This window comes from Onychostruthus taczanowskii, unplaced genomic scaffold (assembly GCF_017590055.1).
Source record: "Onychostruthus taczanowskii isolate IOZ18803 unplaced genomic scaffold, ASM1759005v1 scaffold14, whole genome shotgun sequence".
Taxonomy (NCBI): domain Eukaryota; kingdom Metazoa; phylum Chordata; class Aves; order Passeriformes; family Passeridae; genus Onychostruthus; species Onychostruthus taczanowskii.
The window spans coordinates 13,565,553-13,581,207 of NW_024498573.1; the positions used below are offsets into that span (position 1 = coordinate 13,565,553).

At 38.3% G+C, this 15,655-nt stretch overlaps 1 protein-coding gene across 3 annotated transcripts in view; it reads left to right on the top strand.

Annotated features, from left to right (window-relative positions):
- TENM2 (teneurin transmembrane protein 2) overlaps positions 1 to 15,655 on the top strand; it is a 483,546-nt gene that overhangs the window by 36,625 nt on the left and 431,266 nt on the right. The window lies entirely within an intron of this gene.

The following is a 15,655-nucleotide window of genomic DNA, read 5'->3' on the forward strand; positions in this document are numbered from 1 at the left end:
AGAGTCACGAGTTTTTCATTATTATCTTTTTAGCACTAAGTAAATACCTTTTCTGTATTCTTTAGTGTAGTATAGTATAGTCTTCTTTAATATAATATAGTATAGTAAAGTAATAAATTAGCCTTCTGATAAGATGGAGTCCTCCTCATCATTCTCTCCCCTTGTCAGTGTTGCTTGCATTTACAATAGTTTTGGGGGTTTTTTTGGCAACACTATCAGGAAACTAGTATATGTGCATCATATGATAGATATTATGTGTGATCTTACAATTTACTTTTCATGCCATAATCTGTCACAGAAGTTTGTGCTCCGAGTATCTTAAATTAAACTTAATGATGAGAAGCAGAAAGAAATTTCCAAAGAGAAATAGTTTTTATATGTGATTTTTCTACACAGCTGGAAGTAATATTAATAATCCACAATGTGCTGATAGCTGTAACAATGATGCTAATTCGTAACAATCAGATTTAATTTTAGGTATTTTTTCCATGGTTTTGAAGTTGTAAAAACAATTCTTTTGCTCCTTTATTACTGGTACTGGGGGGGCTTTTGGAAAGCAAATCTCTGCATTGTGTAGAACACTTGTGTTTAGTGTAGTTTGAAGTCACAGAAGTGAGACTTTGGGCTCAGCACCAGTCACTTGTGACCAAACAGCCTGGCAGGAGAAGTGGAGTCTGAGTGTCCTGTGTTCAGCACTGTCCTCTCAGGTGCACACATCCAAATTCAGGTCCTTGGTGTGGCTCACCCTCAAGTTCTTACCTGGGGAATTTTCTGGGTTCAAATAGCTTTAAAGAACTCAAGACGGAAAATAGTAAAAAAGGATTTGCAGGAATTTGTCCTCGATTCTATAGGGTGATGAAAGTGTAAATTCATCTTTGTTAAAATAGAAATAAAGGGGTTTGGATCTTGTCATTCTGAGGAGGTGAAGAGGAACCTCCTTAACATCATCAACCCTGAGAGCAACTGTTCCAGCAGCGTAAGCTCTCTGCTAAGCATTTTGAGGTAAAATTATGTTTGATACATGTTGGGTGCCTCTCAGAAGAGCATTTTTGTAGGTGGTTTTTTTTGGGCTCCTCCCTTTACGCACTGACAGTTGTCTTAGTTTCAGCAAGGTGTGTGTGCCAGGCTCTGGAAACACACGCAACTGCTTGTCAAAGCAAACAGGGCCAAATTACAGTTTATATGTTGATAGGAAGAAGTTCAGCAAAGTGCAATTGATTTTGTTTGTAACAACAGTCTTTTTTTGTTGATTTAAATTGAATCTTGAAGTAATATATCCTCTCCATAGGCATAGCAGGATACATTTCTTCAAAACTAAGGAGGGTATGTGCATTTACTAATAATGGTTTGTACAAGGAAGCCTGTGTTTTGAAAAGAATCAGTGACTGGTTAATTGATTTTTCCTTTTAATAATACCATTCACAGAAAATATGACAACATCCATTGATTTTAGTACAGTTTCGTTAAGGCTTCTGAGCATATTTTCAAATTAACAACCTGACTAATAGAATTCTGGCATTATGGAATGATTGGCCTTCAGTGCTGTAGCAGGAATTCACTTCTGTGCAGGTGGTTGTCTCCATTTCAGTGGCAGCAGTGTGTCACACCTTTTGTCTAAGAAAACATAATGATCTCAGAACCCACTTTTATACACTGTCACAGACTGATAAAAGAATGAGTCTGTTCACTTGTTTTTCATTTTCCTCCCCATAATAAGTGAATTATTCAGTAATTGGAAATACAGTGCAGCGAATCCATTTTTCATGTTTCTAACAATGATATTAATAGGAGAAAGAACAACATGATCAAACAGCAAGCAAGTAATAAACCAGTATGTGGAATTCATTTTGAGTTTCTGTGAGAAGAGTTTCTGTGTGTTTGGTTGTTTTAAAAAAAACATCACGCAAGTATGAAGCAACTGTTGTGTACACAGAGGTGTTAACTTCAGTAAACTTTTTAGCCTTACTCTCTCACAAACCCTGGTTAGCTCAAAAATCAATGCTTCTTCACATCACTGATTTTATGAAGTTTTGGGATACATTATCATATAGATTGACAGTTGCCCCACTGGTTCAGCACCACAGTGTGGACACTTACAAAACCATCATTAATTTCTCACACTTGTGCCCAGCAGTGGTTTTCTACATAATAAACACTGTGTCCTTCAGAAGCAGATCAATAACCTGCTAGGTGTTCATCCTGAGAGGAAGTAACAAGAATCTATAATTCAAGAGAAATTTGTACTCTGATATGGTTTCATATTTGCAGGATACCAGCATAAACCAAGACATTACTTGGCATGAGACTTTACCCATTTATGCCTAGCAATATTAGAGGGAACTCATGATGCTTATACCTCTGAATTTATTGAAAGTACTCTTAAAGCTTTCTCCCTGATACAGCTCAAGGGTTATGAAAGAGCATTTCAACTCTAAAAGATGACTATTTTTTAAAAATATTGAGATCCTATCACAATTTAAACTTTAAAAACAAAAAAGCAAGCAAACAAACCATACCCCTAGCAATTTTTTTTTGTATCAATAAATCTATTTTGTCATTTCCAAGTAGCACAGAGGAAGCTTAATTTCTAAAAATTGCTCCCATTCAAATCCATTCACAAAGCTTGTGACCATTTTCTGTGCTTGTAGATTTTGTATGATTTAATTTTATCATAAACCAGAATGCTGTGAACCTTGAAATATTAGCAGGCTTGGAATGCTTATAGATAAATTGAAATAATGGAAGCTCATTAAGTTCCATGTTTTACTTGATATACTGAATTTCTTCCTAACAAAACGCCTTACTGATATGTTATAAACACTTATATTTTCAGAAGTCTGATTAGGCTCTAAATTCTTACTATATCTTGTAGTTTTTGTTGCTAGATATGGCCATCTCTTCTTTAGACAGATCAATTCTGAATTTGTAACACAAATCAGATTGGTACTCAACATGATGTACTGGGTTGTGAGATTTAAGTAATTTTTTTTATATATATCTATGCAAATGTAAAAGGCCAGTTAGAAATACAGATCACGTCTGATGCCATGTGCCAGTTTTGGAGAGAGAATCACCTGTGGTGTGGCAAGGTGTGAGCCATAGGGGATACAGCACTGCTCCTCTATGCTTATTTTTCTTTGATTAAATCTTGTAACTATTTATTTTGAGACATCATGGCAAACTTCTCAAAAGTATTTTTTTTATCACTTGCAATGTTCTTTTCTAAGCCTACAGTATTTCTATTTCCAGACTAAATCTTAGGGGGTGGTCATGTTTAAGTGGTGACCTTGAAACAACTACTCTTTCAGTGTTGGCTTCTTCTGTTTTTTGGGTTTTTTTAAAGTTGAACTGAAAATTATGTTCTTCCGCGAAATATAAAACATTGGAAAATAAGGTAACTTTTGTTTTAAAAATCCATGAAAACAGAATGATCATTCTTAAGGAGCATTTATGTACAGAATCTTTTTGCAACAGATCTGCAATTTTCTCTTTTTCTGGCTTCACTGTTGTTGAATGACCAGTTACAGGCTGTTAGGAGAGCAGTGAAATTCAAGTGACATAAGGCAGATGGGACTGAAAAGCTGAACAGAGAAAAGATAATCTTAGGTAGAGGAAAGGAGGATGGAACAGTAGGGTGTAAACTCAGGGCAAATCTTGGTTTGTGTGCTGAAATGTACTCGTTGGCTCAAAATGAACCCAGAAGGAGGATTTTCAGTTTGATGTGAATCTAGATCCTGCTATTCTTCTGTTGTGAAAGAGAAAATCTAGAAATGGTGTTGGGACTATTTTTTTTACGTAGATGGTTGTTCCCTTAGCACTTTTTCTACTGTATATTTATACTGTACATATTTACTTTTTCAATTGTATATACTGGATAGATAATGTGTTGCACTGATATTTCCAGGTTCAATACCCATCAGTGTTTGCTCTTTTAGACATTCTGGTGGTAACTGTGACTATTTTTTCCATATTGCTTTGGTGGTGCTTTTTATTGTAGTAATTAAAAGTTGAGTGTCAGACAATACCTTATGTGCATATCACTTACTAAATGAAAGAGTGCCAGAAATAAAAAAAATGGAGTTGGAAAAATTGTAATGTAAAATATTAAAAACTGTATTTTTGTTGTACTTCTGATTGAATCTCATGAAAAATTAGGTTGGTGGGGTTTTTTTTTTCTTTTTTTCCCTGGTGTGACATTTTCAATGGCAATTTCCTACAGTAACTTCTCAAATGCATCTGTAAATCTTAAAATCGAAACATAACCCCACCTCCTAATTTAAAGTGACCGCACAGTTTATCATTGTTTCAATTTTATGAGCAGTATAATCTGAGTTTTTCCTGGGGTGTTGTTGAATAGCAAACTTGGAATTACAATAGAAAAGAGAAGATGTTATTGCATCAGGGTAGTTTACAAAAAGGCACCAGACAGATGACAGCCAAGGAGTTTATTTTCTTACTTTTACTGTTGTAATTTTGACATGTTGTTATCAATATTTCATTTTTTAATTTTTTTTTCAGCTTTCTATTTCACACTTCATAATTTGCAGGAAAGATTATAGCAACACTGTGGTTCTACTCTTGAGACTATTTTGGGTTTGTCATATGCATGCTAATGTGTCTGAGTTGTAAGGGAGTAGAAAGTAAAAGCTTTTTATGTTGTTGGTCCCAGAATTCTGTTTGGGTTAAACAAGTGGGAGATGCTAAAAGTTCCCCACCAAGAAATACTCATTTTCACCAACAGGAAATACTTTCCTTGTTAAAAGGGAATGTTTAAATATTGGTGATGCAGTTGGAGCAGGTCTGTGTCATCGTCAACTGCATGTGTGTGGGAAACATAGTATGCCTTCATAATTTTGGGATAATATATTGATATTTTGGGTACAAGGAACAGCAGGGAAGATGCAGACATGCTCTATATGGCATAGTGGAGTGCTGATTTCTGCAGGGAGAACTGTCTGGGAATGTTGTGCCTGTTTCTCTCCCGGAGCGACCCAGGTAGCTTGGGAACAACAGGAGGCACCGCTCTGAGAGAGGAGAGAGGAAGAGCTGTCACAGTTGTGAGATCTGTTCCTAGCTGAGAAAGTGGCCAGATGGTCCCAAGGAAATGATGGGATTTAAATGAAATGTCATACACTCAGAAAATGGCATTGCACACGTCATACATCACCCAGGCTCCTGAAGGAGGAGAGCTGGGGAGGTGAGCTCCTGCATGGGCAGGCTTCAGCTCTTCTTCAGGAAGGCTTGTAAAGTACTTTGTAAATGACAAATTTAGAAAGTCATTAAGCGCAGTATCAAAGCTCAGTTGCTTAAGTGGATCCAATTTTGATGTGCTCTCAAAACCTGAGGGCACTTCTGATAGGAAGTGGTTTCCTAATGAGGGAATTGACTAGCAGGAATGACTTTTAAAGACTTAACTACACATAAACTCAATTTGGTCCAGGTAAATGGCTTATGTATTCAGTGCAGAGAGAGTCTAGATGATGGGGTTAAGGACAAAAAGTGGATATGTAGCGCTGGTAAACTTTAAAGCCTTGTGTAAGACAGGAATATGAAATGACAGTATTAAAAAGCTTAAACATTTGTTGCAATTTTAATATAACCCAGCAAGATTGAGGTGTAGGTTGGCAGGATGATGTGATGAATTACTGCTACACTGTCTGGTATATCAATAAATACTATCTGGAACAGAGTGCTTGATGATATTCTAGAGATTAAGGATGGAGATGTGTCAAGACAGCTGTGCTTTGGTGGCCCAACAGAGTAAACCCAAATGCCATCTTGATATTGAGTTGCTTATAGCTGACATTGAGCACTCGGGTAGCCATTAGATTTTCCATTCAGGTCAGTGTTGACCTGGGAGATGTGCAATAGGATCTTGGGTTTCATCCTCTCAGAGATAGAGGTGTTTCTAGCACACATGATTACAGGAGGAATGGATGGAATGCTAAAACAAACAAGCAGAAAACCCATTAAAGCCCACAAATATCCCAAACCAAACCCAAAAATCCTCCTGTATATAGTGAGGTGAGGTCTTGCACCATGAATGTCCATGCTGTTCTCCCCAGTTCATGTCAGTCAGGGCTTCAGCACCTGGAAAATTTTCAATTTCCTCTGAGGTGACTCCGGTCCCACATTCTGTGCCCTGCTCTGGCACAGCATCATTGGGCTTTTTGTCCATATCCCATTCGAGAGCCTGCTGAAGCTGTATCCTATTTGCAGGCCCTCTCTTCATGATGGTTTTTTTTGGATAATATGAATGCCCCCCTCATAATCAAATGAACTAAGGCAATCAGGAATTGAGACCGAGGAATTGAAGGCCGATATTAAGCCAGGAAACTGAGGAAAACAGGAATACAGGCTGGTGAATTAAGGCTATCAGGAAAATACTGCAGCAGCTGGGTGCATAAACTGCTGATGTTAGCTGGGATCTTCCTTTTTCCTGAATTCTAAGGAAAGAGCTTTTGCCTGCAGCTGTATCTACATCACTGTGTGAAGGTCACAACATGGAAAGCTTTTAAAAAAAACCTCTCAAAATAACCACAAGATTTTTCAATTATTATTTAATCATGAGCCTTTCTATCTAGTAGAGAAATGATGAAACTGTTTAACAAGAACTCCATTACAGCACATTATTCAGTTTGTCAATTATTAGTTTTATAAAAGAAAACTTAGATGATATAGGTCACCCAGGTAAGCAAGCAGCAGCGCCTTTGTTCAAACCATAACTGAGTTAGAATAATGCCTTTTTATTCTTTTCTATAAAAGAGATGTGTGTCTGATAAAGTCAATCCAGCTTGGTGCTAAATGCATTGTGTGTGGCTGATGAATGATAAAACCTTTGCAGGAGGGTTTGCAGGTTTGTCTGTGCTTGGTGTTTAACTAAATTTAATAAAGTGAAACAAAACCTAAGTATTTTATTTTTCTCTTGTAAATTGAAGCACAGATCACAGGAATCCATACTCTGTATGTATTTCGTCTTGCCTTTCAAAATGAGAAATTTTACCAAAGCTTCCTCTAAATTTGTCACACCAGAGACTGGTACCTTTCCTCATGTATGGTATCGCGCTATTAATAATCTCCCTAATTACAAATACTTGCATACTTCACTGATTACTGCATAATTACATCAAGGTACACACTGCTTTTTCTAGTCAATACTTCATTTATAAAGCTCAGCCTGAGTCTGGCCAATCAGCCCGGGTGCTGCAGTGAATGCCTACTGTCACATGTGTAAAGTGACATGTAGGTGGCTCTTTAAGTGTCATTACATTTTCTAAATATTTCGTGGGATGTGCTTTGTGTTTACACTCTGCACACTGTTCTTTTCAAGGGATCTGTCAGCTTGTCGAAGGCAATGGGTTTGAATTGATTGTTAATGTGGTGTTGAAGTGTCACGTCCTACTCAGGTAGGGTAGAATTCCCCTTCACATGGAAAATGGATAGGTAAGATTTCATATATATATTGGAATAAATAAGCTTTTTGAAAACTGAATTATCCCATAACTAATGAGTTTTGGAAGAGATTATTATTTTTTTACTCTTTTTTATTATAAAGCTTTTTTTCACTTAGCTCTCAAATAGTAAGTTATAAAAGATGCTTCCTAAGTTCTGTTCCGTTCTCTGGTCAAAGGAGAGAAAATCTAATTAATAAGCCAATTTTGTTGGTGGTGTTGTTTGGGGTTTTTGTTTGGGTGATTTTTATCCATAAAATATTCTTTTGTGACTTTTTGCAGAAGCTCCTGGCAGAATTGAATGGCTTCTCTCAGATACTATAGGAGCAACCTGAAAATTAACTTTTTTCTTCGCTTTTAATTTCCTTATATTTCACACAGGTTAAAAACAACTTCCTGCTTAATTTACGCTTTTACAAGTTCTATGACACTCTTCTTCCTTGGCAGTGATAAGGGAAGTACTTTTATCTATTTGTTCAGCCTCTCTGTAGCATTTGAAATTGCTGACTCTCTTCTCTACACTCTTCCTGTAAGGAGCTCAGGGGATGATTGGCAGTGATTCAGGAAGGCTGAAGCTCTGCCTCTCAAATCAAGTGAGAGGTTTCTCGTGAGCAGCTGTTTGTCCACTTGCCTGTTCAGTCTTTGGCTCGCAGACCTCTCATCAAAGTTCTTCAACACTTCAAAAGCTGTTGGTAGCACCACAGAGACCATGCTGAAGTCTTAACCATCTGTGAACAGGAAACACTATCTCTGATAAAAGTAGAGGACCATTTTTTCAGTTTTTGTTTTGTCTGTCTCATGGTTCAAGAACATCAGATTAGGCTAAACCCATAAAAGAAAGATGTGAAGGTACTGGGGAGATGGAAGCACCTCAAAGAACTTGTCTTTTCCTAAAGTTACCTCCTCTGGGAAGCTTGTTATCATTGTTCTTAAAGCTAACTCCCTACATTTTTCAACTTCTAGTAGGACTCCTGCCCATGTGAAGATTTATGTGAAGTAACTTTAAATGTTTTTCCCAGCCCAAATAATTGACCCCCATTATGTGCTTCTCTTTGTCATCAGAGGGTGCCATTGCTGTGATTCTATGTTTGTGTGCTAAACCCACTGATTTTTGGAAGAGGCACTGCTTCTATTGGTACCTCTCCTTTTAGTTGTGTAAAGAAATGGGCATAAAGTGGCCATATGGAAAAAAAACTGGCAAAAGAGCTATGTGTAGATTGAAACAGTAGTTGGAACTACCTAGTGCTAAAACAGGGTGTTCATTTGGGTTTCTTACATTTCATCAGCACCACTTACACTGTAGTGGTGTACAAACTCATTTCTTACCCTGAAAATAACCACAAGTTTCTGGATGCTTAGTACTGTGCAGCAGAACAGCACAGGTGTCAGAGGAAGAGGCAGTTTTATTTGTGAATAAAGTCCCAGAAGGAGGTGTAGTTACTACAGAGTAAGTTGCTAGTGTATTCCATGCTGGCTCCTGGAGGCACCTGCTCTAATATTGAGCATGTGTAAGATCCTGAGGCTTGTATGTACTATTTGTTCATTAGTCTGTGCTTGCACAGTGATTGTCCATCTGTGCTCAGGTCTGAAAGAGAGATTTACACAAGCTGGACTCAAGGAAACATGATTCCTGGAACGCATCACAAGTACAGTTCATCCCCAGAGCATATCAGACTGCATTTAGATGCAATACCAATTCATATTTACACCTTCTGTCCTTTGATATTTTTCTGGGCTCCCAAATATATATGCAGCAATCTGGGTAAATGAAATAAAAAAATATGAACTTATCAAGCTTGATTTCCTACAGGCTGAGATGGAAGAAGACACTTTGGTAGTTTTTTAGTTTTCATTTTATTAAGAAGCCTGCTAGTATTATTGAGGGCCTTCAAATAGCATCTCTCTTGCAGCTGAGCAGCTATTCAGTGGGAAGGATGACTTTTGTGGTTTCTGAAGTTGTTATAAATATCTCAGGAACTGCTGACTGTTCAAGTCATTCAGGCTTTTCAGTAGCATGTTGCTGATGGGAGAAGATCATCACTGAGTGGGTGAAATTGTATTTGCCTGAAAGTCCAAGGAACCCATGGAAACCGAAAATTCCTTGCCATGTTTGCCCTATTGAAACTGAGATACCATCTTGTAAAAAGGCAGAATATCATTCCATTACAGCAACATGCCTGTAGGCAAGGCACAATATGTGAGCATCATTTGTTTGCTCAGAGCCATGACTGTCATTCAGAAATATTGAAAGGTAGCAGTTGGATTTTTTCACACAAATGGTTAAGGGACTTTTCTCAGCATCAAATTAGCGTTCAAGAGTGAAAATATAGCTTCTGTTTCCTCAGATGCTGAGTTGTAAGAATGAGTAATCATGATTCCTGGGGAAATTTATTTTGTTTTTTAACTTGAGTGACACTAGATAAATAGGTTTATCAGTTTTCCACAGAACACTTATATTTAGTAAACTTGAAATGAGATGAATTACAGTGAAGTTACTCCTCTTTCCAGTTTTCTTTAGGAGGGGAATTATTTTAAGGAGGCGTGTGCTATTTATATCTCCCACATAATACTGTACCCTCCAGCTATATTACACTGTGTGGATATGGACAAAACAAGGGATGGCTGTAATTGCTTAAGTGACTGGAGTTTGTCTTTTGTAGTTCTTTTATTTTTTTTTTCCTATTTAAACTTCTTTTGCTCAGTGAAACAGGACATCACTGACTCTTGTGTTAAAAAGTTCTTTCTGATCAGTTTTGTTCAGTGCACAGAAAGTCAAGGTTAGGACTCTGACCAGAGGGGCAAAGGAAAAAGGAGTCCATGGAGGTTCCTTGGGAGTAGGAATCTGCCATCCAAACCATCTGCTCACCTTGTGTGCTGGGTGTGCTGCTCTGCAAAAGCAGCCTAGAGCAATTCAGAGAATAAGTTCTGAAAGTTAATATCTATATAAATTCTGGTTCGCTTTAAAGCCTCTTTTAGTGTAGCAAACTTTCCAAGCTGTATTTCTGAAGCTAATAATATATGTAAATCAGTTCATTTTCTTCTTTCACAGAGTTCTCTACATTTTCAGTATTAAATAGTGAAATAATAATCCTTATGGGCCCAGTCCTGTCAGTATATCCCTGGGCAGCTTCTCAAAGGCTCCTTGAGTCTCAATCATCTATATTCATTTGCCAGTTCTAATTTTCTGGATAATTACTGCATATTTCAAGACCACTTCTGTTGTGATACTTAGCCACATTTAATTCTTTCAGATACTTTATTTCTTAACCTATAATTTGACTTCCCTGAGAGTATTTGAAGATGGGTATGCATATTCAGTTTAGTCCTAAATTTTGGGATTGAATCACCCTCCAAGTGTGTCCTCTGTCTCAATCAGGACTCCCTGTCCTGTCCCCTGAAGACTCCCTATTTGTGGGCTAAATGTCCTTCACACTAAAAAAGACACTCTCTTCATAATGGAGCCCAGCATCAGCTCTTGTGGGTGACAGAGTGCCATCTAATCTTTCCAAATGTAAGTTTCTGTTCATTTAAAGCAGAATTTCTCATATGTGTTCACCTTTTTTTTTTTTCTTTTTTTTTGGTGTGGTTTGAATTAATTAATTTCATTTAGCTTTTCTAGGTAGCAGGACAGATGAAGACAGGCTAGTGTGATTACAATTATGTGGGGGTTTTGGGGTTTTTCTAAGGAAAAAAGAAAAAGAGACCTGTGATAAATATTAGGAGACTGACCTATAACCACAGCAGGCAGACATTAATAATCATTGTTTTCTGTTATCATCAGTCCAGCTGATTTGCTAAAGATCCTGAGAAAACTCTCTGGGAACAGCCAGTACTGCAGTGCTTCAGCTTGAGGGGCTGGAGCTGAGGGGGAGGATTTGGACAGAATTCTGAGGACTTCACAGTCATCATCACGAAGATAAACAATTCTACATGGTGAAGAGGAAAGGAGGTAGAGCAGGCATCACTATGCTTTTTCTGGCTTTGGTCAGTTCCCTGATATTTTATATTAAAGGGCTTTTTCTAGGTTGTTTTTTTTGTATTTTTTTTTAAACTCATACTTTTCACCATCTTTTCCCCCCATCATTTTCAATCCTGGTAAAAATATTATGGCATTTGCCTGTCTTTGTCTGAAAGATAATTTATTCCACTTTCCTACATTTTTTCTAATGTAACATAGTGCCTTGAGCTTGAGACATTAATGTGGTTCCAGATAATCTCCTAGTCTTGTTTGACACGTGATGGCTTAAAAGCACTCTTTATAAAGCAGAATATTACAGTATTAATGTGCAAAGTGAGGGTTATTCTCTTTCTCTACATCTGATGAATTCATTGCATGGCTTAAAACAAATGGCGGAACAGATCATCTTACAAAAATAATGATCATCTTAGAAAAATGATCTGAAGAAATCAATATTTTTCTTTTCCTGACTTTCGTCCCTCCTTGCTTGAGTCTAGTTCATGAAGTAATGGAATGTTAAAAATGCTTCGGATCACTTCTGTGGTGATAAATTTTGACACTCTTTCAAATATTGGTTTCATATATTTCCTTTTTGTTAGTCTTCTTGTGCCATATGCACTGCAACATACTCTAATTTCTTTCTTAGCTTGAAAGAAATGTTGCTTTTTTTCTGCAAACAAAATATTTTCAAACCATTTTAGATGTGATTTGAAGTATTTCTTGAGTTTCACTGTTATGTCTCAGAGGAGTAGAACATATGTGGCAAGTTCTCCAGAAAGAACCTCTCAAAAGAACATATTAAAGATGAAATATAAGGATTTTTAGATCAAAAGGATAATGATTTTTTAAAAATCTTTACTATGTGATAAATTAATCAGAAGGCATTATAAAGATGTACAAACTTGCACAAGGAGAGAGAAGGAAGACGGTGACTTTGAAATTAGTGTAGACACAACCTGCTGGCTGTGAAGCAGCAGACAGAGCTGGAACAGGCACCTCTCACAAATCTGAGCTGGGTCACAGGGAGCGTGGTGAGGGAAATTGGTACGGGCTCAAAAGCTCCTTTTCTCAGACACTGTGCTGTGTTTGCAGAGGTGCTGGGTGCTGTGACAGGCTGTGTGGCAGTCAGGGTGTGCAGGGGCTGCTCAGGAGCCTTTGGTGCCTCCCGGCCCTCCTGGGCACTGCGGGCTCAGCCGGGGAACGCGGTTCTGCCTTCCTCACTCCCCTGAAGAGCACCAACCCAAAATGATGCTAAGAGCTGAAATTAATCAGCTAGCATACATCAGCAGGAACCAAAGTTGTGTATTTCTGACAGGAATTCTAACAGACTTGACTCTATAACTGTGAAAAAAAAAGCGCTATTTAATAAAACCCCGACAGATTTTCAGAGCAACTAGACATATGTATCTAAAAGAAATGCTGGACCAAAACACCTCACACTATGATAATTTCTGTTTCATATTTCATGTGTGAGCACGTATATGACTCATTCATGATTTAAATGCAGTTGTGAATGCATTTATCATTTGGTTAGTTAATATTTTTTGCATTAGAATACAACTATAGTGAAACCTGTTCTAACAGATCAGCTGCAAGAAAAGCCAGCAGCAGGAAAGGAGAATGTATTGGAGAATCTGACATCAGATTCATAGATAAGCCATACCCAAAACAAAACATACCCCCAAAACAAAAATACACTGTAATTAAATTTATAGTCTTTATTACAGTCTATGTAATTTTCAAGATCTATTTTACTTATTTATGAAAGGCTGAATTCTACAAGTCTCTGAGCTGTTATGATGCTTGTGTTGTAACCACAATAGGTTGTAATCAAGTTTAGTACATCTCAGCATTCAAAGGAACATTCTTGAACATTCTTCAAGTATTGGAAACTAAAATCTTGGTTCTGCAAGTCTGTAAGCTTTAATGAAACAATACTAATGGTATTTCAAAAAGGATTTTGAGAAATAATCAGAGAGCAACTTCATTATTGTAATTGATCAATAATAATGAAGGAAAGTTCTAGTTTGCCTGCATAGAAACTGAATTCATGGTAATGCTACAAAAATCTGATGGTTGTAGGTCTGGAACCTGGAATAAGGCTGCACAGCTCCAGCAGTGCTCAGTGTGAAGTCCATCCTCCATTTATTTGCGCCCAATAAAGCATTCACCAGTCTGGAGAATGGCTGCAAACCTGATGTAGTTTGTTCTGTATCCTGATGGTCTGAAAATACTGACTTATCTTTTAGAGAGTATCAGAAGTCTGAGGCATTAAAATGTCAAAGGCAATATTTTTTATAGACTCTTTCTTATCTAATTGAAGCATAAAGTCCAGTAAGTGAATTGTGATCATTTTGTACAGGAGTTTCTGTGAAAGCTCCATCCCATTAGGTAAATGTGTTTTAGCTGCTGTTACTGAGGTGCTAATACAGAGCCCTTGCAAAGCAGCCTTTTTTAGCAGTAGCTAAAATAGCTAAATTTACATGAACTTAGCTTAAACAGCTAAATTCATGTATGTTGAACAAGTGCTTGAGTTCTGCTTCACAATCTGAATGAAACATTTGAAATAAAATTCTCTCAGGGTAATTTTGTTACCTAAGGATTATTGGTCACCCAGGTGTGCTCTCGCCTGGGACTGCAGCAGGCAGCGCCTGAAGTGCCCTCACCACACGGGCTTCAGTCACTCCTGGGGTGGTGTCTCCCGAGCCTCTGAGCATTGCTGCTGTCAGTGGGGAGTGGGACCAGGGAGCAGCTGTGCCTTCCCTGCTTGACCTCCCCCTTCCTCAGTGTTTTCCTGGTCCTTCTCCCCCAAAAGAGCACGGATCTCATCTCATCCTAGCATAACACATCTTCCTTTTGACATGGTTCTCTGGACATGTTTGCTGCTTGTTTTGCAACTCTTTATCTGTCAGGTTTTGGTTCTCACACATTTTCCCATGTCCTGTTTGTCCAACTGTATCACAGATTTGACCCCTGTGGGGTTATATATTATTTACATACTTCATTGAACTGCATTACAAAATGCTTCAGCCTTATTGCTGTAGGTGTTTCTTGCAAAGGTAACATGTGAAAGTGTTCCTGTGCTGGTACCTTGTGCCAGTGTTACCCAGAGCTCCTCAGGCAGAGGAGGCAGCCTGCCTGAGGGATACAGCAGCCCCTGCTTTGGCTGGGCTGTCCCAGCACAAATAATAAAAAAAAAAAAAAAAAAAAAAAAACCAGCTTGATTTGCAGTTTTTAAGACCATTTCTGTTAAATCTTTACAACCCTTGTATAACCCATTTCTGTCTACGGTGTCCAGAAAAGGCAGTGTCACAGAGATGGTGGCCAGGGCACAGGGGACAGTGCCACATGGAGCTTTCACTGTTTGAGGGACACAGCGTGGGTTAGGAGCCAGGGCTGGGTTAGGAAGGATTGGATTAGGAATGGGGGCTGGCTTGGGAGCCAGGGCTGGGTTAGGAGTCCATCTCTCATTCAAAAGTGCTTTGATTAATACTGTGATTGATACAGCAGGCAAGTGTTGTAGCAGTAAGTCACAGGACTTTGGTAATATACATAGCAGTTGAGTGCTGAAACCTGGTTTGTGGTTTTGGTTTGTTTTGGGGTTTTTTTTGTTTTTTTGGGGTTTTTTTTTTTCCTTTGTTTTATTTGTTGTGGATTTCTGCCATGTGCACCACTGTACATCACTGGTTTATTTTTGTTCAGCTCTGTTCTGAAGTGCTGAACACAATGTGCCCCAGAGTCAGAGCTGAGGCTGCCTGTGATTTCAGGGGGCAGTGTGCTCACCTGTGAGCCAGAACCCCCCCGTGCAGTGCTCCTGCAGCAGCAATGCTGAGTTATCCCTCAGGTCCCTGTGGCTGGGCAGGGGCCATTAGTCCATTGATTGCTGCTCCTGGCTGCTCTCCCACTTCATACAGGGTTTGAAACAGATAATCAGTGACTTAGGAAGTAGATGCACAATCTGTACATTTATCAGTGGGAAGTAAAGAATCGTTTTTGTTCAGACACAGGTGAGTTACTGCTTGTGTGGGCTTGAAGGCTACTGGCGAAGAAAGATTTCCCTGGAAAATAACTAGACAGAAAAATGAGCTGGGCTTCTGAGGATCTGAAGTACAAAATATGCAAATTACAAGAATTTGGCATGCTGTCAGGCTTAGACTTTTTCCCTTGATATACAGAATTTGTGTGACCTGCTCAGTCAAGCATCCTGTTTGCAGTAGACTTTTACAATGAAATTTGCAAGTGGCTT